A 21,662-nucleotide genomic window follows, 5' to 3' on the forward strand; every position below is an offset into this window, starting at 1 on the left:
TCCTGGAAACAGATACATTTTCTATAGAAAATTTATCCTGGAAACAGATACATTTTCTATAGAAAATTTCTCCTGGAAACAGATACATTTTCTATAGAAAATTTCTCCTGGAAACAGATACATTTTCTATAGAAAATTTCTCCTGGAAACAGATACATTTTCTATAGAAAATTTCTCCTGGAAACAGATGCATTTTCTATAGAAAATTTCTCCTGGAAACAGATGCATTTTCTATAGAAAATTTCTCCTGGAAACAGATGCATTTTCTATAGAAAATTTCTCCTGGAAACAGATGCATTTTCTATAGAAAATTTCTCCTGGAAACAGATGCATTTTCTATAGAAAATTTCTCCTGGAAACAGATGCATTTTCTATAGAAAATTTCTCCTGGAAACAGATACATTTTCTATAGAAAATTTCTCCTGGAAAGAGACACATTTTCAATAGAAAATTTCTCTTGAAAAGAGACACGATTTAAGATCATGGTGATCTCACGTGTAGGAGATGTGAACTGGCTACCGAGATCGTGCGATTTGACCCCGTTAGACTTTTTCTTGTGGGGTTTTCTTAAGTTTCAGGCCTATGCGAATGAGTTAAAAAACCTAGCGGCCCTCAAAGCCAACAAACCCATGCCATCGGTTAAATTCAACCTGATTTATGTGCCAGAATCATGGAAAATTGGATATTATGGATACGTGCCAGTTTTGAGAGTTCAAACAGAATTGAGTTTAACTAGCCGTTAATATTTAGAAAATTAGCAAGATCCCACCTTGTAGTTTATTCACACCTAAGTGTTAAGCATTTTAAATATTTCTCTCCGTGTACAATTTCCTTTTGTGACTTTTATATACAAAATAGTAACATACTTGTGAGTTTGTGTGAATATAGTTTTTTTGTAGGTAATAGAATGTATGTGATCTTGTCGTATTCTATTTAAAATTAAATTTTCAATTTCTCGGTAGCTTTTTTTTTTATTGTTGATTTTGTTCATATGTCTTTCAATAATGTTGTTTACGGTTTTTTATTGTTTAAATTTTATTTCTTTTGTTTTGTGTAGTTTTGAGATCAATCGTGAGTTCAATTTGCACGTGGGGTTGTTTTAATACGAATCGCTTGATGTTTGTTGTATGTAGATTGGTTATTTTTTTTGTTGTTTCCAAAGTTTTTCTAATTCAATATTCCTCCTTTTACTGTTATTGTTGTTGTTGTCGTCATTATTTGTGTGTTGAAATTTCAATTTCATTATTATTTGGACGTTTAAAAATGTGGTGAGATGTCTATGATTGCTGTTTGAGTACGAGGAGTATTTATGTGGCGCCAAAAAGTCAAAGAAAACACAACCTTCTTCCTCCTCTATGGGGATTGTATTTTTTTTTTTTTGCTAAGACGCCATTTAGTATGTCCGTCCATTCATCTATCTTCATCATTGTTTTGTTGTTTGGGGAATATTTTCATCATTTTTTGTTGATCATAAATTTTATTTGTTGTAAATTATTTGCATATACATATAAATCATGGTATAAACCCCAAAAAAAAAACTAAATTTGAAATTCAAACGTTTATGGGTGAAATTTATTTAAATGTTTAAATGGTTTTCTTGAGTTTTATTTATTGTTGGCGAATGTAGGTAATTTTACAGAAAAAAACCTTCATGATCGTAGATTGAGTAATGTGTTAGGTAAAGTATTGAAAAGTTTTGAAATTAAATTTTAAGGTATTCATCTGTAAGTGCTGTAAGTCTGAGATTTTATTATATTTATGATAGACTTAAAGCAAAAAGATCTAAAGGAAAACAAATTCTAATTCTTTGTGCAAAAATGCAAAATCAATGTTAATAAAGAAACCATAAAGATATCTTGGACAAAAAAATCCAGCAAAAACTGCTCTTCTTGGTGATCGACCACTTGTAGGATTTCAACATTAGTTTAGGATTTGATTGTGGTGAGGTATCTTTTAAACCCACCGATAAGTTGCGATGTAGTGCTAAACGTTTTGCGTAAGCTTTACCAGGTTTTATATTGACAAAGCGAAAAGAAATATTGATCTCACGCTTGATATGTCGAAAGCCATCCAGGATATCCTACAGACCACAATGGCCAACAATATGAGGAGATGGAGGGTGAGTTATATGAGTCGTTCTAAGAGACAAATGCTTTAAACCTCGAAGGGTTAAACAAGCACTCAATCCAATTTTATCATATCGTCGCCCCTGTTTAATTTCTACCGCTCTAAACTCACCAGGAGTCTATCAGCCACATCATGATGACGGATCACAGCCACATATAACCAGCTGTTATCACCGACAATATCATCTTCAGCCCTCTTTACCAACTGCAAAAATGAGACAAAACTAGACGTCGTAGTCGATGGTGTGTAACTTTGGACACCCAATTTTGAGCGTTTCTTTTGATATACTTTTTACCACTTCGGCACACTCCAATACTCTCATACACAAAATGATGAAGTAGGAACGAGGTCTTCAAAGCGTAGACCAGCTGCATCTTGGATATGTATAAAAAACATATCCAAGATGCCCTCTTGGAAGTATATGGCTTCCACAAAGCATATCCATCTTAAACGATTTATTGCAGTTGTTTTCGCGTCTTCCCATATAAGATTGCACTGTCCTAGTTCTTGGAGTATCGTGCATCTCCATGTATTCTTTGGTCGACCACGGTTTCTTGAGCCTTGAGGGTTCCACTCTAGTGCCATCCTTCTTTCGGATAGTATGACCGATCCACCACCATTTCCAACGTTCCATTTGTGTTGGTAAGAGATCCATGTTGTTGATGTTGCTAGGCCAGATTCTGCATATGATTTTGAGGCACTTGTTGCGTGACTAACCAAGTTTCACTTCCATACAACAGAGTAGACTTTACACATGAGTTAAATATTCTAAGCTTGGTTCGTCTGGATATTCTACTTTTTCTTGCATGTTGGAGATCTTGTGCTAGAGCAGATAAATATCTGCATAATTCAAATCCTCGAGTTGACGTGAGAGGCTTCATGTTGTCCCTCTTCTCTCTGAACATACTTCGCTCATGATGTCATCCAGCACAATAGTGAATAGCAGGGGTTTGTGTGAAACGGTTGACTTGTATTTCCGTAGTGAAGAACTGATAGTTCTGCATCCTCGTACGTAGCTCTGATGATTCCAGATATTTTCTCGTATTATTAGCTTACTAAAAACGATTAAATGATAAATTTTCAATTAACAATGGTCTTTAAATTGGGCGACATCATTGAGTGTTACACAGGCGAAAAACTTTCAAGCTTTTAACAGCCTCGTTTAAAGGCGATAAAATAAAGCTTCTACCGGTCAAGAAGTATAATGACGCAGCGGTTCCTTCTTGATATTGAAATCACAGAGTTGAAACCTATCCTGAAAGATGTCGAATATGTCCGTAGATAGGATCGTAGCTTGTAAATAACAACTTTAAATGATTCCACCATTTGCAAACAACCAAAATATTCTTCATTGGGAAACAAGAGTAGTATGATGGAGTAGCAGGCTTCGTTGAATGATACCCAGATGAGAAATATTCAAAGCTTTTGACAGTCTTAATGATCGTATTCAAATAACCTCCGAGCACCATCATCAAGATTAGACAAATGATCAGGGGACACAGCGTCATACTGCTGAGTATCATCGAACAAGTCATCAATACTTCCATATCACACAGTTGGAGGCTTTAACGAGAAATGTTTTTCTTCTTGGAACATCACTCGAGGATGACCCCTACTCATGCAAAGCATTGTGTTGCAACTAGGAAAATAGGTTATGGAAGGGAGGAAAGAGGGAGTAGTGTTTGTGGACATTCGATTTGAACTTTCCGACATTGAAAATGACAGGAAAGACTTCAGCGGAAAGTTTGTTTCACATACGGACAGTACGGCTAAAGAACGAATTTTTCCTGTAGTGTGCTGTGCAGTTCACTAGCAAATCGACCACAAAGGGATGTGTTCTTGGTGAAAAATGTGTATCTGCGGGTATCAGGAACAAGTTCCCTAATTTCATCAGAATACATTCCACTGTAGTGTCGATAGAACAGTGGAACGCAGCCCACATTGCGTTGGTGCTCCAGCGAATCAATAGGATATCCTACTGTCACCAATAATTGCTTTTGCCCTCTCCTTCTTTGAAGCATGAAAAAAGAGCTTATTGATCTTAGCTCGCACGTGACAACTTTGAACGATATTCATAGAGGCACCATCTATTAAATGATATCCGAATACCGATAGAAGACAACCAAAATATTCTGCTGCGAAAAGTAAGGGTCGTTATGGAAAAACTGAGATCAGGCTTAATGCTTTGTGATTTCTCATATTCCGTGCCGAAGATTATGTCGTACATGTGGTCAGAGGTTGAACTATCATGAATCTTCAAACTAAAAACTTCATTGCTGTTACAACAACAATGAAATAGTGGAGTGCTGCTGCCATTTTGGTTTAGCTTCTAGCTTCCCAATCATTCACAAGCTTACTCCTGCCATGCTAGTACTCAATTGCATATATTCGAAAAAACTTGGCGAGAATCGAACCCAGACAGCTAGTCCATAGTCCAGTATTATCTAGACTTTCAGGGCACTCAGACTGCAATCTCCAGTGAAGCTTACACTACATGAACAACTACAGAATACCAGGATTTGGAAAATAAATAAACATCTCCTTAGACGATCATTGAACGATTCAGCCAGTTAAAGTTTTAAGACAGCTGGATTAACAGCTTTTTGATACTAGAACAACTTTTAATGTCTCAAACTTACCTTTGAATTAGAAACTCCATAAGCCAGCGAAACCTTTTCAACTATCATAAGTTAGTAGTGTAAGAGACGTTTGTTCTACTGTGCTTGATGAATGAAAATCTAATCGAAATTTAGCAGTACAGCCTATAAAGCGATAATTTTTATATCAAAAATTTACCATCATACCATTCCAAACAAATCACTCAACACTACAATCACATACATATCTAAATACTACAAAACATGACTCACACATCAAACTCAATTGCCACAAAATACCCCAGTTGACATTATTTTTCTCTACAATTTTTTTCTTTTTGAATTTCTAGATGCAGCTGCACTTAAGCTGTCACAATAGTGACAAAATATGCTAAACGCCCACCGAATGAAGCTGTATTTTCATTTTATATTTATTTAATTTTATTTTTACACAAATATTTAGCACTAATAATATTAATATTTTGGACCACCAACATTTGCTGCAACATACAAACAATTTTTAGCAGCATTTAAAGAAGGTGCAGCAAACAAACCAAATGAAGAAGAAACTCAAAAAAAAAACTAAAGAAGATTATGTTGACGAAGATGAAGAAATCACTCCAAAGATTTAAAAGTGCATTAACATTTGAACATTTCACTTGTCAAAATGTCAGTCAAACACTTTGTCACTTGTTGCAAATGCAAGAAGTTGAAGTGAAACTGCCAAAGAATTCTTTAATTCTGAAATAAAGATGACATTTTAAGGATTTATTCGTATTAATGAAATTAACAGTTGATTTTACGTTTTTTTTTTTCTCTTCAGCCATATTATGTGGTATGTTAAGAAAATGCATTTTATATTTAATGTATTTGTGGTAGTGGTAAACACCTCTGCACAAACTGTCTTTTACAATTAAGACAAGCAACAATGACAATGTCAACAGCAACAGAAACAAGCTTATTAAAGAAAGAAATAAATAAAAAATAAAAAGAGTACAAGCAAAGTATTACAATCATGTGGCATGTTGTTAGTGGTATGTCTGCATGTGTGCGAGTATCATTGAAATTTATATGTATAAATGCTGTTTTTTGTATGTTTTGTTGATATCATTATGTGGCAATGTTTGCTTAGAGTTTGGCTGTCTGTCTGTCTGTCTGCTTGCTTGCCAGCCTCGTTCAGTATGTTACACAGATGCAACATGTTTTCCTAGTGTTGCACATTGCTAAATTACAGCAATAATATGCCACATGTTTCTGCATTTAATTCAAAATTCAAATTTAATTAGTCTTTCAAATGTTGCATCTATTTGCATTTGATTTTATGAAAGGAGAGCGAGTTTGTGTTTGTAAATTCGGCATGAACGAACAAGTGGATTGGTACTAGGGTATTCGAATTATTCGATTTTTCTCTTGTTCGAATAAAACGAATAATTCGAATAAGAGATTTTAACTTGTTCGAATAATTCGATCACACGTTTGAAATTAATCGAATTATTCGAATAATTTAAATGTTTTTAAAAAAGTATAGAATGAAGTTTTGATGTCGGTTTTTTAATATTTTATTGTTAAAGAAAACCAAAAAAAAACGTTAAAGTTAACAATTCAAGTATTGATAATGTTAAAAAACATTCGAAAACAAAGTTCATTATTAAATTTGCAACAAAAATATTCTGATCAGATTAACTCCCGAACAATCTACAAAACAATTGACTAGCAAACCCTTTAGCTTCCGTTTTGGAGCTATGCTTTAAAATAAAATTGAGCTAGTTGGACATGATCCTGAATTCAAATACAATATAAACGTATTAAGAACTTTTTTATGTCGTTCGTTAATTCGGGGTTTAAATTGAGTAACTAATTCTTTAGTAAATTAATTATTCACTATTTCTAAATTATTTATAACAAATTATATTATACATCAAGCTCTATCAACGTTGCCGAATCTTTGCTTAATAAAGTGATCTTGGGGAATTACACAATAAAGGGAATCTGTCCAAAGTTTGATATCATTGTCAGTGAACGTGGCTAATTTGAAGTCAGGCTGCTTGATCGACGCATTTACAAATACACGCAAAAATTTTATTACCATGTTAGACAAAGATGTTCAATGATGTTCAAAATCATGTATAAGACGAACTCCATGCTTTTCTTGCAACAAAACATTAATTTGCAATATTTGTGTTTATCATTCGATTTATTAAATACTTTGCAACACTTACGTACGCGGTTAATAACATCACTTATATACATACATGTATTTTAAGAATATGGCCTTCATATATTTAAATGTAGTCATTATAAATGTCATCCTCAATATCACTTTCGGCGACCGTTTCAAAAACACATTTTCCATCACATTCAAATCCACTTTAATTTAAGTTAATATTTTGATTATTAATTGCGATTCTTCTAATATTTCGCCAGCTAAATAACAAATATTTTACTCCGTACCTTTTATTTTCTTTGGTTCAAGTCCTAAGTTAAAAATTTTGAAAGATTTGTTTTTAGAATTGTAACTTCTTGCAGTAATTTTATATATTTATAGAAGGAGCTATCGGAACACTCAACTACAGTGATCGAAAGTCCCTTTGTCTGTAGTTATTTGTCGAATTTCAGAAACAATACAATTTTTGTGAGTTATTATTTCTTATTTGGAATTATGAAAAATTTTAAGCAATTTAATAAATTTAAATATATATGAACATTTATTCGTTTTATTCGATTATTCTACATAAAATTGTTCGAATTATTCGCTATTCGAAAAAGGCCATTTTTAAATTGTTCGAATAATTATTCGTAAGAAATTATTCGATTAATCGAACGATCATTAGTCGAATACCCTAATTGGTACTCTTTCAGAACCAGAGATTGTTAGAGATGTTTAGGAAACTGCATGATTTAGCAATACATAGACTCCTATAAGTACTAATGTTTTGCAAGGAACATCCGCATTCTATTATTTATATTCATGCAATCATGCCGCAAGCCCTCTGAAGTTTTGAGATGCATTTACAAGGGGAAAAAATGCATTTTTTCCCTTTATAGTTTTTAGTTTTTGTAAAAATTTTGGCATTAAAAAATTACTTTTGCAATTTAATTTAAAAGAATCAAAATGTGTACCTAATTGTTGTTCTAACGAGACATAAAAAACAGAAATTGGTCAAAAAATGTTAAAGTTATTAAAAATTCGCCAGGCCATTAACGTGTCTCAGGCCACTAGAACAAGAAATGTAGGAACAAAATGAACATATTTTGATAAATATTAAAATAAAAGCTAATTTTTACTTAAAATATGTCCATATTTACTTGTATATGAGTTTTTGTCTTCGTAGGATACCGTTAACCTATGCTTAGGTATGAACAAAAAATAAAATTTTTTTAACGGCAGTTTCAAAACTCCATTTTCAAATTTTTAAAAATTTTGTTAAACAAATTTCAGAATTTTTTGATCATCTCATTGGGATTTATTCAGAATATAATAGGGAATAAAAATGTGAAAAAATTATGAAAATATCTCTTATAGTTTTTCCGTACCTGCGATTTAAATTTTGAAATTTTCGAGAAAGACCAATTATTTGGCAATTTTTAGGCCAATGAGCTCTATTTCCTTACTCTTATGAATTTTAAGCAAATCTTATTCAGAATATTATAGTCCAGATAATTCTAAATATACTTTGAAACTTTTACTAAAATCGGAAAACGTTAACCCTTAAATCGTGAAGGTCAAAGGTAAAATTTTTCAATATTTGTAATTTCTCTTGGAAAGATTTCGAAATGTTCGAAATGTTGTATATTTTTAGGGGGTGAGAATGGCCAAAATCAAATGGTGTACAAATGTAAATGTAATATTGGGTGTATGACTTAAAAATGCGGGAAGAACTTCTCATATTTTGAAGCCAAGAATGCATCAAACCAATATCGGATACTCTGTTCCAAAGTGAAGCGTATCCCAGAGAGAGGGTTCTGCATCGATAGAAGCAAATAGTATTCGGACGGGGCAAGGGAAAACTTCCCAACCACTTCATTCTAAATAGTTTTTAACAGATATTACGGTTTCATGTCTGGGCGCATATTCTGGACGTTTTTCGGCCAATGCTTGCTTCAAACAAATCTGTTGCATTCGGTACAGGTTCCATGTGATGGTCTGGTCAGATTTCAGCAGCTCATAGTAGATATGACCCTTTACCTCCCACCAAACACAGAGCATTACCTTAGAGCCATGGATATCTGGCTTTGGTATTGATTCGGCTGGTTAGTTGTGGTTTTCTTTTATAACGTCCCAGCATAATCTCGGACATGCCAAATAATCTTTCAAGGTCTCTCGGCTTCAATTCGTATGTTAACCAATTTCCCTTCTTTTGGAAGAATCCTGCTGTTCGGAAACGTTTTGCTGTTTCAGTAGCTCCAACTGATTTTGCAAACTCTAGTTGAGTTTCACAACAATATTCATTAAGTAATGCCTCCAATTCTTGATCTTCAACCTTGCTTTGGCTGACCTGGGCGATCTTTGTCTTCCGTGACAAAATCACCACTTCTGAACCGCACAAATCATCTCTCGCACGTTGAGAACAGCAACAGTATACCAACTCCGATCCAAAAGATCATGCCCTTTATATATCCTCCTCTTACATGCGAAGATCCATCTTCACATAACTCGGAGCAGACTACAACTGTATGGCATTGTCTCATGGATGACTCCTCCTTTAATAGCCTAGGAGGAACTATTTTTCCAACTCCACATTGTGTTCCGTGACCGGGAGAACCGTTGTTTCCTCATTTAGATGGTGTATCCAAGTCTACCGAAGTAGCTCCACGAATCTATAACGATATTTCACTGAACTCTGACCCAATGGATCCTACACATACATTTATGTTCTCCTCTTACATTCAAATATCCTTCTTCACATGCTCGGAGTAGACTCCAACTCTTTGATGTTGTAGTTTCGATGACTCCTCCAATGACATTCCACTTTATCAACATGACATTGTGTTTCGTGACAGGGAGAACTTTTATTTCGTCGTGCAGATGTTGTTATTCCGATGTAATTTGACGAAAATACTTTTGATGGCGAAATTGACTGACATCGGTTAGTTAATCCATTATGTTAGGCGATATTTTAAGAGTAATATCACTGCAGAATCAGGTGTTTCTGGTCAAGTTTGGGGTTCATTGCCGCATAGACTGGGGAAAATTTTAGCTTGAGAAGCTACTAGTTGCAGAAATACTGTTATAATAAACATTCCAATCCCATCTAACTGAGCATTTTTTCAAATAAGGAATCGGAAATAATATATGTCCTTATATTCTTCATGTACAAATACTCTTGATGGAGAAATAGTCTAACTTCGGTTAATCAATCCATGATGTTGGTCTACATTTTTAATTTACAAGATACTAAGAGCTCTATGGCTCATAGAGTCGGGTGGACAGAAGCATGACGGTATTGGTCAAGGCACCATCCTACAAAATATAGGCAGGCCAATCGTGGGGCAAGAAACGGACTACATGATACCTACACCGTATTTTGATAGAACATTTAGGATAAGTATACCGACAAGTGATGATTGGGTCGCGAATTCAGTCCTTCGGGACGACGTGATCTCAATTTACACTGATGGCACAAAGACAGAAACTGGACCATTTGATATCCCTCCTATTGCCCAATACCTCCACGGTTATCCAGACAGATACCTATGTCATCGATATTGCCGTGAGAAGGATTCGGGAACTGAATCTCGAAAATTCGACTATTGGATAGCCTTTCTCTTAACTCCAACGTAATCAAGTCGAAATGTCTGCTCCGGGGAAACGAAGTACCTGATGAATGCGCAACCAACGAGTCGTTCCTGCATGTAAATCTTGCACAAAGGGATATCCACACTCCCTTGATGACCGTATCGAATTTGATAGATGAATGGACGTTGAGAGAGGGAACTCAGGAAACTCATAATGCTCTGGCCCACTCTAACAAAGGATAGGACCAGGAATCTATTGTCTCTTGGTAGGAATTCGATCAGGCTTCTTAGGGGTATAAATACTGGATACTGCATGATTGGATACATGTCGGAACGTATGGGTTACCCAGGTTATAGCTATTGTAGAAGTTGTTTATATAAAAAGGAGGAATCGATACAACACTGTATATGTGGCTACCCAGCCTTACATCTTGGTCTGGACTTTTTCATGGTCTGGACTGTCTCAGAGATGTGTCATTAATAAACCTAAACAAATTTATTAGAATTACCGATTGATTCTCATGGGGACCACATGAGTCAATAATCTTCAGAATTAGGGAGAGAAACAATTCTCTTTTCATGTATGATTTTCAGCATACGAGGAAATAGTTTTGCTAGGGGTAACACAATAGGCCACAAGGCCTCCGAGTGAGCTCGCTAAATTGCCAGCAACCCATGTAACATAAAATTAAGAAAAGTGCATTATAAATCATAATATTCATAACATTTCCTTCCTGCATATTCCAATGGTCTGAAGCCCAGATAACATACATGAGAAACTGCCTGTACATACCTTTTACAAATAAGTGGTGGAAATTTTTCAAAATCTTTACCTTAAAGGAAAACCATTTGCTGCCTTAAGTAAACTCTAGAGGCCACCCAATGGCTCTGCATTAAGAGATGGTGTTATCCAGAAGAAATATGAGGTAAGATGAGATTGTCAATTGTCGCGTTGATGTCATAAAATGTTTAAATCTCATAGAACTCTTGTGTTATTTCCCTGAACCAACTAGTTTACGAAATTTTGTGAGACTTCATGAAAACAATCTCAAACTTCGTCATGATAAATATTGGAGGTGTTTGGAAAATTTTAAAGAAATATTCTTGTGGTACTCGACAACACCTACCAGGAACATAGTAACAATTCCCAGGTATTTTTTTGTCGCTTAAATTTTTATTTTGGCCTGAATTGATCAATGAAAAGCGCTACGTGTCAGACAGTGTACTCCACCATGGATATGCTATATAAACGGTTATAGTCCCCGTGGATATGACTTGAATTAGCTGGCAAGATCGTTCGATTAAACCACGCTAGCATTTTTCTTGTGGGAATTCTCAAGTCTCTAAGACAAAATCAATCTTGTCATCGCCATATCTGTGCTGATTAGACATTATTGGGGACCTCTCGGAATCATGACACTGTGCAAAACTGCAGAGGACATTCCGCAGCTAATCGCAAACATTACTTTTCAAATAAAAAAAGAATTTCGTGAAACCTCACTTTCCACTTCAACATCGTCCAGTGGAAAATCCATTACAATTGTCTTTATTTTCGAAATATGACTAATAGAAGGAAGTTCTCAGCAAACCACCCAACACTACCTACCCACAATAATATGCTGTAGAGTACCGAGACATGCATGCCATTATTATATGGTATTTACAGTCTAAATGCAGGCAGCTGCAAATTTTGCTGTTTACATACGAGTATTTATTTGATAGTGAGATGTTAAGGAAATTATAACCATCAAGTGGGCCACATGTGTATGAATTATGGCGTAGCAGAATAAAAATTAATAAAAATCTGCAGCTAAAACAACTCATCACCGAAGAAGACGAACAGCCAACATTCCTTAAGATAAAATTTCTTAAGAGCTTGAAGTTATACATTCTGTATGGGAATACTAAATATCACCAGAATTAATATAGAAAATGACAAACACTATCTATGAGTAGGCAGTAGAAAACTTGTATTCCTATGTTTGATTGTATGTATGTGGGCATCTGAAGCGTCTCAAACCCATACAGACATGCTGCATGCATGCAGCAGCAGCATCATCATCATCATGTTTAAGTTGTTGCTTTATTTGCTCAGTTTGGGGTAAACATGTGGTCACATATTGTTGCTGGAGATTTATCAGTTACTAATTCATTCATTTCACTCTTTCACTCATTTACATGTGCGCCAGCGCACCCCACACTTGTCTAAGGAGTTTTCTGATGTTTGCTATTCATTCTTCTGCTGACTTATGCATTCTGCTCTGATGTGGTCTGGTGAATGTGTCTGCTTTTAAGTGCGTTAAATGTGTAATATTTTCTTTTACTCTTTTCTCTATGTTGTTTTTTTTTTTTGCTTCTTCAAACCAGATGCAATTATAAGTGACACCAAGATTAGCTACTTGCAGCATACATATTTACAACCTTACAAATACTTGGTCTATCCATAAATATTTGTAAAATTAAAGAATTTTCTTCTTTTTATTTCTTTTAACTTTGGATGTCTGGTCTTAGTTTATGATTTGTATGCTTATTTTGTATATAATTGCACTCCCAGCTTGACGCCTGCTCGATCTTTATGTTTTTTTTTTATTTTTTTTTTTAACTTGTCAGTCCATTTTTGTTTTCAAGACATTCCATATATTATTCATTATTTTCCTTCTGTCTGCTTGGATTTGTTCGTCTTACTTACATTTGGCATGCATGATGGATTTCTGTTGAGTTGCCTTCACACATTAGTTGCTGGTGGTGGTGGTGGTGGTGGTGGTGGATGTAGTACATGAAAATACATACATTTAGTTGGCAAATTGCAATTATGAATCTGTCGGCCAAAAGCAAACATGTGCGAAAGCCTATCAACGCAAAATAGCATTTCAATTTACGGTATTTATATTTAAATGGCACTTATCTAAGCACTGTAATTCCAACTTGATTGAATTATGTTTCTTCTGGTATGTGAGCAATAGCAGCAACTGTTTAACGCCTCAAAGTGACTGGTTATTTTAGTTGGAGTTGATGTTCAGGCATTGCACTCTATTGAGGGTAGAATCGGTTGTTTATATTCAAGTTTGAAGGTCTTTGACGCCCGCTGAGGAAAACTTTAGCTACGCAACTTCTGGAAATACGAGTTGTTCCTGAATCTTAAAGTTGCCAATATATGAAGTTTTTAATCCTAAACCTGAAAATCTAGTTGTTGGTCCGATAGTTTTGATTCATATTCTTCATGTATGCAATCAATCAAGGAAATAATTCACAGCATGTTAACCACCGACGTCAGAGAGTTTTAACTCTTCTTGATAATAGTGACCATAAGAGTTTGCAATAGTAATATGTTTGCCATACTTTGGTTTGTCAATTCCTCGATAAGATAGTTCCAACACATTCCAAATAATTATGTTGCTCTGCTCTTGAATACATAAAACTTATATGCATCCCTGGACCCATGTAGTAGTAATTCCGACAATAAAACCTTTTGACTCATATAGTTGGCACGTATGAGAGCCCATTCTTACTCATAAGTTACAAGCAAATTCACTCAATATGGAGAGTCTCAGAGGGTTTCCAGTTGATGCCGGACTAATAGCAAGTTCTGAGTGCCTACGATACTTGAAACGTTAAGGCAATTGATTGGCTCCTTTAAATAACCAATAGCCAACAACTACCAGCGACTGTCCTTCATGTTAGAGGAAGCGGGCGTCGGATCTTGTAACAAGCGGCTCGCTATATAGACGTGATGTAAGGCTTCTAAGCCAGCCCGCCTGGGGGCCATACTAGAAGCCCCAGTTCCAGGATAGGATGCAGAAGCCCAATCAGCTATTCATTACCGAAACCTCGAGGCCCTATGCTCCTTATAGGAACTAAAGGCATTAACATATAAATGCACTCAATAGGATCAACAGGATAGCTCTATATAGCAGGGGATGTGACAACCACGCCAACGGCAGATCTGGAGATAATTTTTGGACATACATGTTAAACAGATAGCAAAGATAACCCTTTCCAGATTAAGGCAAAAAAGATCACTGAAACTCTGCTGTACAGCAGACATGGAAAGAAATTCAACAACGGACTACGAAATTGCGCATAATATGATGGGAGCTAAACTTTTTATTTTTCCTACGCAGGAAGACTGGATGCATGGGAAAGTAGGTATTCCGACCTTAATGTTTTCAACGATAGTTCTAAAATGTCAAAATGCACAGCACGATGCTAATATTGAGGAAATCCTATAATTTGAACACGGATTGAAGGCGGAAGTTTATGCAATATATAGCTATGGCAGCAATATGTAGAAGAAAAGTGCACGAAGAAGATGAAGAAGAAGGAATCATAATGGGCCCTTCCTGGACGATTTTCCAACAGAAACTGTATGAGATTGCACTGAGCACATGTATGAATGAATTCACTTGCGCTATTGCGAGTTCAACTTGATGGCATGACGGACCTACTTACTGGTTTTCGTCGCGAAGATAAGTCTAATTATTTCAACTTTCACAGCACACTGCATAATTGAAACACATGCTAGGTTATTGGGCCAGCGGTTTTACGAATACTGTAGGAAATGTCGTAATGAGGAAAAGAATTACACCATATCCCACTTATTCTTTAAGCAATATGAGGTAGTAGCGTGAACTCGGAACACAAACTGAAGCGTTTTGCTTGTCTGCAGAAACACCCTGAGTCTCTGGAGGGTATTTCTTTCCGCAACCCTCAGCAGATAGTCCAGCCTCAAACGAGGCAACATTTTGACAATATCTATACTGAATCTCTAGTGAAGCTTACATTAACTTAACAACTATAAAATACCTGGAAAATAAATGAATATTTCCTTAGACGATCTTTGAACACTTCTCTCAGAATTGATAGTCCAGCGCTCTATCTAACGCGGATGAACTTTCGAAAATGAAACCCTCATCAGAGCAACTGGTTGGTTCAATAGGGAAACAACAAGTGTCGAATGAGAGATGACTTCAGGGGTATTACAACGGCATTCGCTTTCTGAATGGACCAAATGAGCTGCTTTTAGAAAGGCAGATCACGGAACTTAAGCTGGTATACAGATAACTCTGACTATTTGGGAATCTCCTTTAGAAATGCGCGGTATTCCAGAAATTTGTCTGTCCTCATAAATGAAGATTGAGCCCCCCTTTCAAAAAGGGAAAGGACGCGAAGGAGAAGAAGAAAAAAGAAATCATAATGGGCCTTTCCTGGATGATTTTCCCAACAGAAACTGTATAAGCTTTACACAGAGCAGATGGACCAATGAATCTACTTGAGCTATTGCGAGGTCAACTTGATGGCACGACGGACCTACTTACTGGTTTTCATCACGAAGAAAAGTCTAATTGTTTCAACTATTACAGCACACTGCATAATTGAAACACATTCTAGGCTATTAGGTGTGTGGTTTAAGGATTACTGTATCCGGAAATGTCATAATGAAGAAGAGGACACTTAGTCCCACTTATTCGTTTGGCAATATGAGGGAGCGTGAACTTGGAGCCCCTTTCCTCTCGTTCTTTTTTAAAACAAACACAAACTGTGAAGCGTTTTGCTTGTCTGCAGCAACACTCTGAGTCTCTGGCGGCAATCAAACCCGAAACCCTCAGTCAGATAGTCCAGCACTCTATTATCTAGACATACTCAAACGAGGCAAAGCGTTGATGACAAGCAATATTTCTATACTTAATTTCCAGTGAATCTCATTACATTAACAACTACAAAATAGATGGAAAATAAATGAACATCTCCTTAGACGATCTTTGGACACTTCTCTCGGAATTAATAGTCATGCACTCTATCATCTAGTCTATCGGGGATGAAACCCTTATCTGAGTAACTAGTTGGATTAATAGGGAAACAACGAGTGTCGAATGATAGATGAGAGCTGTTTACTTTATGGGTATCACAACGGCATCAGCATTTTGAATGGATCCAAATGAGGTTCTTGTAGAAAGGCTGCGCACGGAACCAAACCTATTACAGGACACTGAATAATTAAAATACATGTTTCTGGGAAATGTCATAATGAGGAAGAGGAGGGCACTATATCCCACATATTCTTTGAGCAATATGAGGGAGCGTGAACTTGGAACCCCTTTTCTCTCGTGCTCAGGGATTGAACCCGAAAACCTTAGAGCTACACTACATTACCAACTACAAAATAACTGGAAAATAAATGATCATCTCCTTAGACGATGGTTGAACACTTCTGGTAGAATTGATAGTCCAGCAATATATCTTCTAGTCTATGGGGGATGTACTATTGAGGGTAAAACCCATATCAGAGCAATTGCTTGGTTCAATAGGGAAATTAATGAATGAGATATGCGCTCTTTACTTTATGGGTATCACAACGGCATCAGCTTTTTGAAAGAACCCAAATGAGCTTCTTGTAGAAAGGCTGCCCACGGAACCTAACCTAATATACAACTCTCACTGTTTCAAAACTTTTTCTGTCCCCAGGAACGAAGATTGAGCCCCTACAAGATATAGTATTAATTTCTAACCAATCCGCACATCATTTAATAATGCTTATTTGAGTGACGCTGTTCGGGGATGTACGATGGGCAGTTTTTCATAAAAGCATAAATTTGACAACTTTAATAGAATGTTCAGTCACTGAAAAATCTTTTACTCCATTTCGTAAATCATTAATCTGAAAATACATAAAACAACTATCGACAAAGTGCAATTGTAGCGGTGCAGAAAAATATCATGATGGAGATATTGAATTTGGACCCCATACAGTATAATCCTTGTAATATAGATGTAGCAGATATATAACCCAATGATTACACAATGCTTATGAAGCAGTATCAATTATAACCACCGACTCTTTAACCCAAAACAATGCAACGTTCATCACTCTTCGACTGCCCGCTAGTTTCACCCATAAACTTCCTTATACAACTTTAAACTCTTAGTTATTTTCAACACCTACACCACTAAATAAGGAAAACTAGACATACAGTTTCCAAATAGAAAATAAATTTAATTTAACAAATTAATTAATCAATATTGCATGCATTTAATACGCCCAGTAGCTGACATGTGAACACTATCAGTAAACACCAACCAACCAAACACCACCACCACCAACCAAATAAGAGAAACAAACCAACAAAATAATAAACACTTTGGTCGTTCAAAATATCTAAACGCATTTAACTAACGGTATGCTGAAGACCAGACAAACCAGAGTTTCCAAACTAAGTACAAACGGACAGACAGACAGTCCGGCCGGCCGGCGTACAGGCACTTTTATACGAGTAGCCAAAAAAAATACTATCACACACTTAAAGTACCGAAGCACCAAACTCCATCATCACAACCAACCACATTTGCAACTATGTATGGAGTCGTATGAGACCGAAATGTTACTATATAGCAAATGATATATGTTTATAATTTGTTAAAAACATTGTCAAGTGGCTGGAGAAGTTTAAACAACAAGAAAAAAATGCCAAATTAGGTGGCACATGCGCACATTAGACGACATTAACAAACAGCGGCAACCGCACATTCAACATTTCCCGAAACGAATGGAAAAACATGGGCGACAACTTAAAAATCACCTGGCAACTGCAACATGAAAGAGGTGTAATCATGTTGGTGGAGAAGGCATCAAACATCAACCAACCACTTCTGGGTGATTCAATCTAATCAAGCGTTTAGGAGTGTATTTCCATTTGCTTGGCTTTTGTGTGCTTTAGGGATTGTCAAATAACTCTTGTCTGCCTTTGAAGAGTGCAGAGTCGCTTAGATAAAATACATTAACACTTATTATGTTTGGACGCAGCTAGGTATAGCATAATCCCAGTGCACAAATGTTGGCTAAGGTAAGACAGATTTTCGAGAACAGAAATTATAGATGGTGTTTACGTTATTTTAAATCATGATAGCGACATTTATTTAATTTACTATTGTGACATTTTTCCACATGTAAACATATACATACCGTGTGATCCAAATTTCAAATTTCACCAGATTCGTCAGTGACATATCTTTGAGATAGTCCAGAGGCCTGTGGAGCGGGCCAGCTACAAAAAGGGTGTAATGCCGATTGAGCCAAAAGTGCATGTATTTCTCTCTCGGTATTCAAATCCTATATTTACAAAGAAAGTTATAAATTCATTTATTTGAGAATCCATTAAAGAAATCAATTCTTCTCTCATCCAACTTATCACAACTTCAAGAAGTTGCCATTAACTGTCACCCAAAGACATGTTATAAATAGTCTTCAACTTCTGTTACTGCTGCAACAGCAATTGCTGTTAATGTCAAAACACTTGTTGTTGTGTTCTTATGATTTAGTATGATGTTGTTTTTGCTGCTGCTGCTGCTGCTGCTGTTATTACATTTAATCGTTGATTAGGTTTCGTTGGGACGCACCTTAGAAATGAAATTCCTCTTCTGTGCCATCTCACGAGTTGTTGCAGTTTCGTTGTTGTCGTCTTTGTCGTAATTGTAGGCATTTTCTTTACGACTAATTTTAAGTCTCATTCATACTGTATTGTTTTCGTTGCTCGTTGTTATGTTCGTTGAGTTAACACATGTTCGCGTTGCGGTTGTTAGTAGTTGTTGTGTTGCTTGCTCTATGGATCCATGTGTGTGGCCAATTGTTGGCTAATTATGGCAACATTACTCGTACTTATATCTGTGTTGGTATTACAATCGTCTGTGGTTGCTCTTAAATCTCCTGTGTACTTGTTGTGTCTTTGGTGTGCCTAAGACGGTCTGGGGTGGCTTTCATTAGGTGCCAGGATTTTTGAAATCATCAATACAGTATATGTTCCGTAAAGACTGCTTTAATTTCACTATATCAGTTTTACAAATGCAAGAAATGGGGCTTTATCGCTAAAAAAGAAATCTGTCTTTTCTTGAAAGCTCAAGGAATTCTCGCTAATGGTTAGATTAGTTCATAGTGTTGGAGTCATGAGTTATCCTTGGCAACCTCTAATATCTTAAAGAGATGACTGAGCAGTCTAACAGAAGAATTATTTTGATCTTGAGACATTGGATTGTGAGTGCTGAAGGTTCTAATTTGGATCCACTCCTATTATCTTGACAACTTTAGTTTTGTAGTGCGACTAAAAATTCAGCTAATGCGAGGTAGTTTAATAGGAACAGTTACAACAGTCTGTTTTATGATTAGGAGGGACTTCTCGGTGATCCTCTGGATACTATCTTATTAGGCGGAATGTTCAATAACTGGGTGTTGTATACAATGCCGGAGTTGAGGAGATGAGAATTTGGTGGAAAACGTTGCTTGAGTAGCTCCCAATGTTTTGGCAAATCAGTAGAAATGTCTCTGCGGAAAGAGATTTAACTCCAACGATGAAATCATCACACAAAAAATAAATACCTATTTCGATGACCTCGACAAATCTTATTTTGAAGGGATAAAACAATTTTAATTTAACTGCTCATTATTTGAGACCAAGAACGAATTAAGCCAAAAAAAAAAAATAAACTAAAATATTTCCTGAACTGAAAGAGATAAACTACACATGTAAGCTTAGTAGACCTTCTCAAGGACTATCTATACTTTAAATTTCAGCTTATTCGATTATAAAATGTGAGACTTTGAGGGACCACTGATCCCCATTCTGCCTACGAAACTGAACAAATGTAAATCAACTCGAAAACACCTCAGTCGAGTAATTAATACATCACACATTGGAGTTCGGACTTGATCATACTATTTTAACAAAAAATCTTTGTTTTAGCGTAAACAAATAGTAAAAAACCAAAATTTGTAAGGTACAAAGTGATCTTTATGAGACTGCATTAATATGTTTGCAAGAGTTGTTCAGCTTTGCCGTAGCTACAACTTTGATAAATATTGTTAGTGAAAAACAAGTAAGCGCCGAATCTTATATACGCTTCACCAAATTATACTTACAAATACAAATGTTAAATATTTTTAGGTAAACAAATTTTTTTTTCCAAAGTTGTTTTTTTCATTTTTTGGAAAAAAAAATTTTTCCAACTGTTATTTAAAACAATTTTTTTTTAAATTTTAAAAAACATTTTTTTTTTTTGGTGAAAAAAAAATTCGCGTTTAAAAATATTTTTTCCATATTTTGATCCATTGTAGGTCGAACCTACTAGGGTCTTATATATATACGTCATTGCAATAGACTTTCAAATATCTATCATTAGATATCCATATTGTCTATATTCATGACTTAGTAATCCAGATATAGCACTATAGTTCAAAGTGTCACTCTTTCCGTGCGAAATTAATAACTATTAAAGTATTCTACTGTTTGATACCTAAATTGGACCATAGGTAGAAATACTTATATTTTCAACAAATTTAAAAAAAAGTTAACCCTTTGTCGACCATTAACCCATCAGGAGTAAAATAAAGTAAATTCATTGCTTTTGATTAGAAAAAAATTATTTCATATTAGTTTTCAGTCAAATTAGTTGAATCAGTAATTCATTTTATAAACACATTTGATTCAAAATATTAATTGAAGTATCAGATAAAACTTCTCACAGTGGTGCAGAAAAAAAAGAAGGAAATAAATCTGTCATTTCTAAATCCTTAGTCCGATTTGAATGAAATTTGGCTAGCGCAAAGTAGAAATGTTGTCGAGTTTAAATGTTGACCGCATGGGCTCACCAGGGGTGCGGCCAGCGGTCCTTATAGTAGGACACCTCGTATGTTCAATTTTTAAAACGATCCTATTTCTTCGTCTGTGTTTTCTATCATCTGCTTCGAATGTATTAATACCTTGTGTACTGTGGATGTCATTGGTAACCAAAGATACAAATCTGAAAGCATATATCACCATTAAGCTATATAGTGTTTTCATTTCGAAAATTATCTTCCTTTCTTCCGCATTTTTGACATTTTACTTTTAAGTAATTGTATACAAAAAGGCGGACTTTTGCATCCAATATTTCTTGCGACCCTTTGGAATAACAGCAGCACTAATTTTCTCGCACAATATTGTTAATAATAGCATCATACTTTGTGTCTTTTGGGCATTCCAAATTTCAAAAAGTTAATTTTTTTTATAGCACAGTAACCTAGAAAAAATTAAATTACTCAAAAAGCGTAAAAATTCGCAGTATGACATAAAGTGAAATGAATTCACAACATTCAAATATATTTCTTTCTTTTTATTTCAAGTTTAACAAACGTTAAAATTTTTTTAAAAGCTTCTATAAAGTTAAAGTTTTGTAATC

The sequence above is a fragment of the Calliphora vicina genome, chromosome 3, assembly GCF_958450345.1.
Source record: "Calliphora vicina chromosome 3, idCalVici1.1, whole genome shotgun sequence".
Lineage (NCBI taxonomy): Eukaryota > Metazoa > Arthropoda > Insecta > Diptera > Calliphoridae > Calliphora > Calliphora vicina.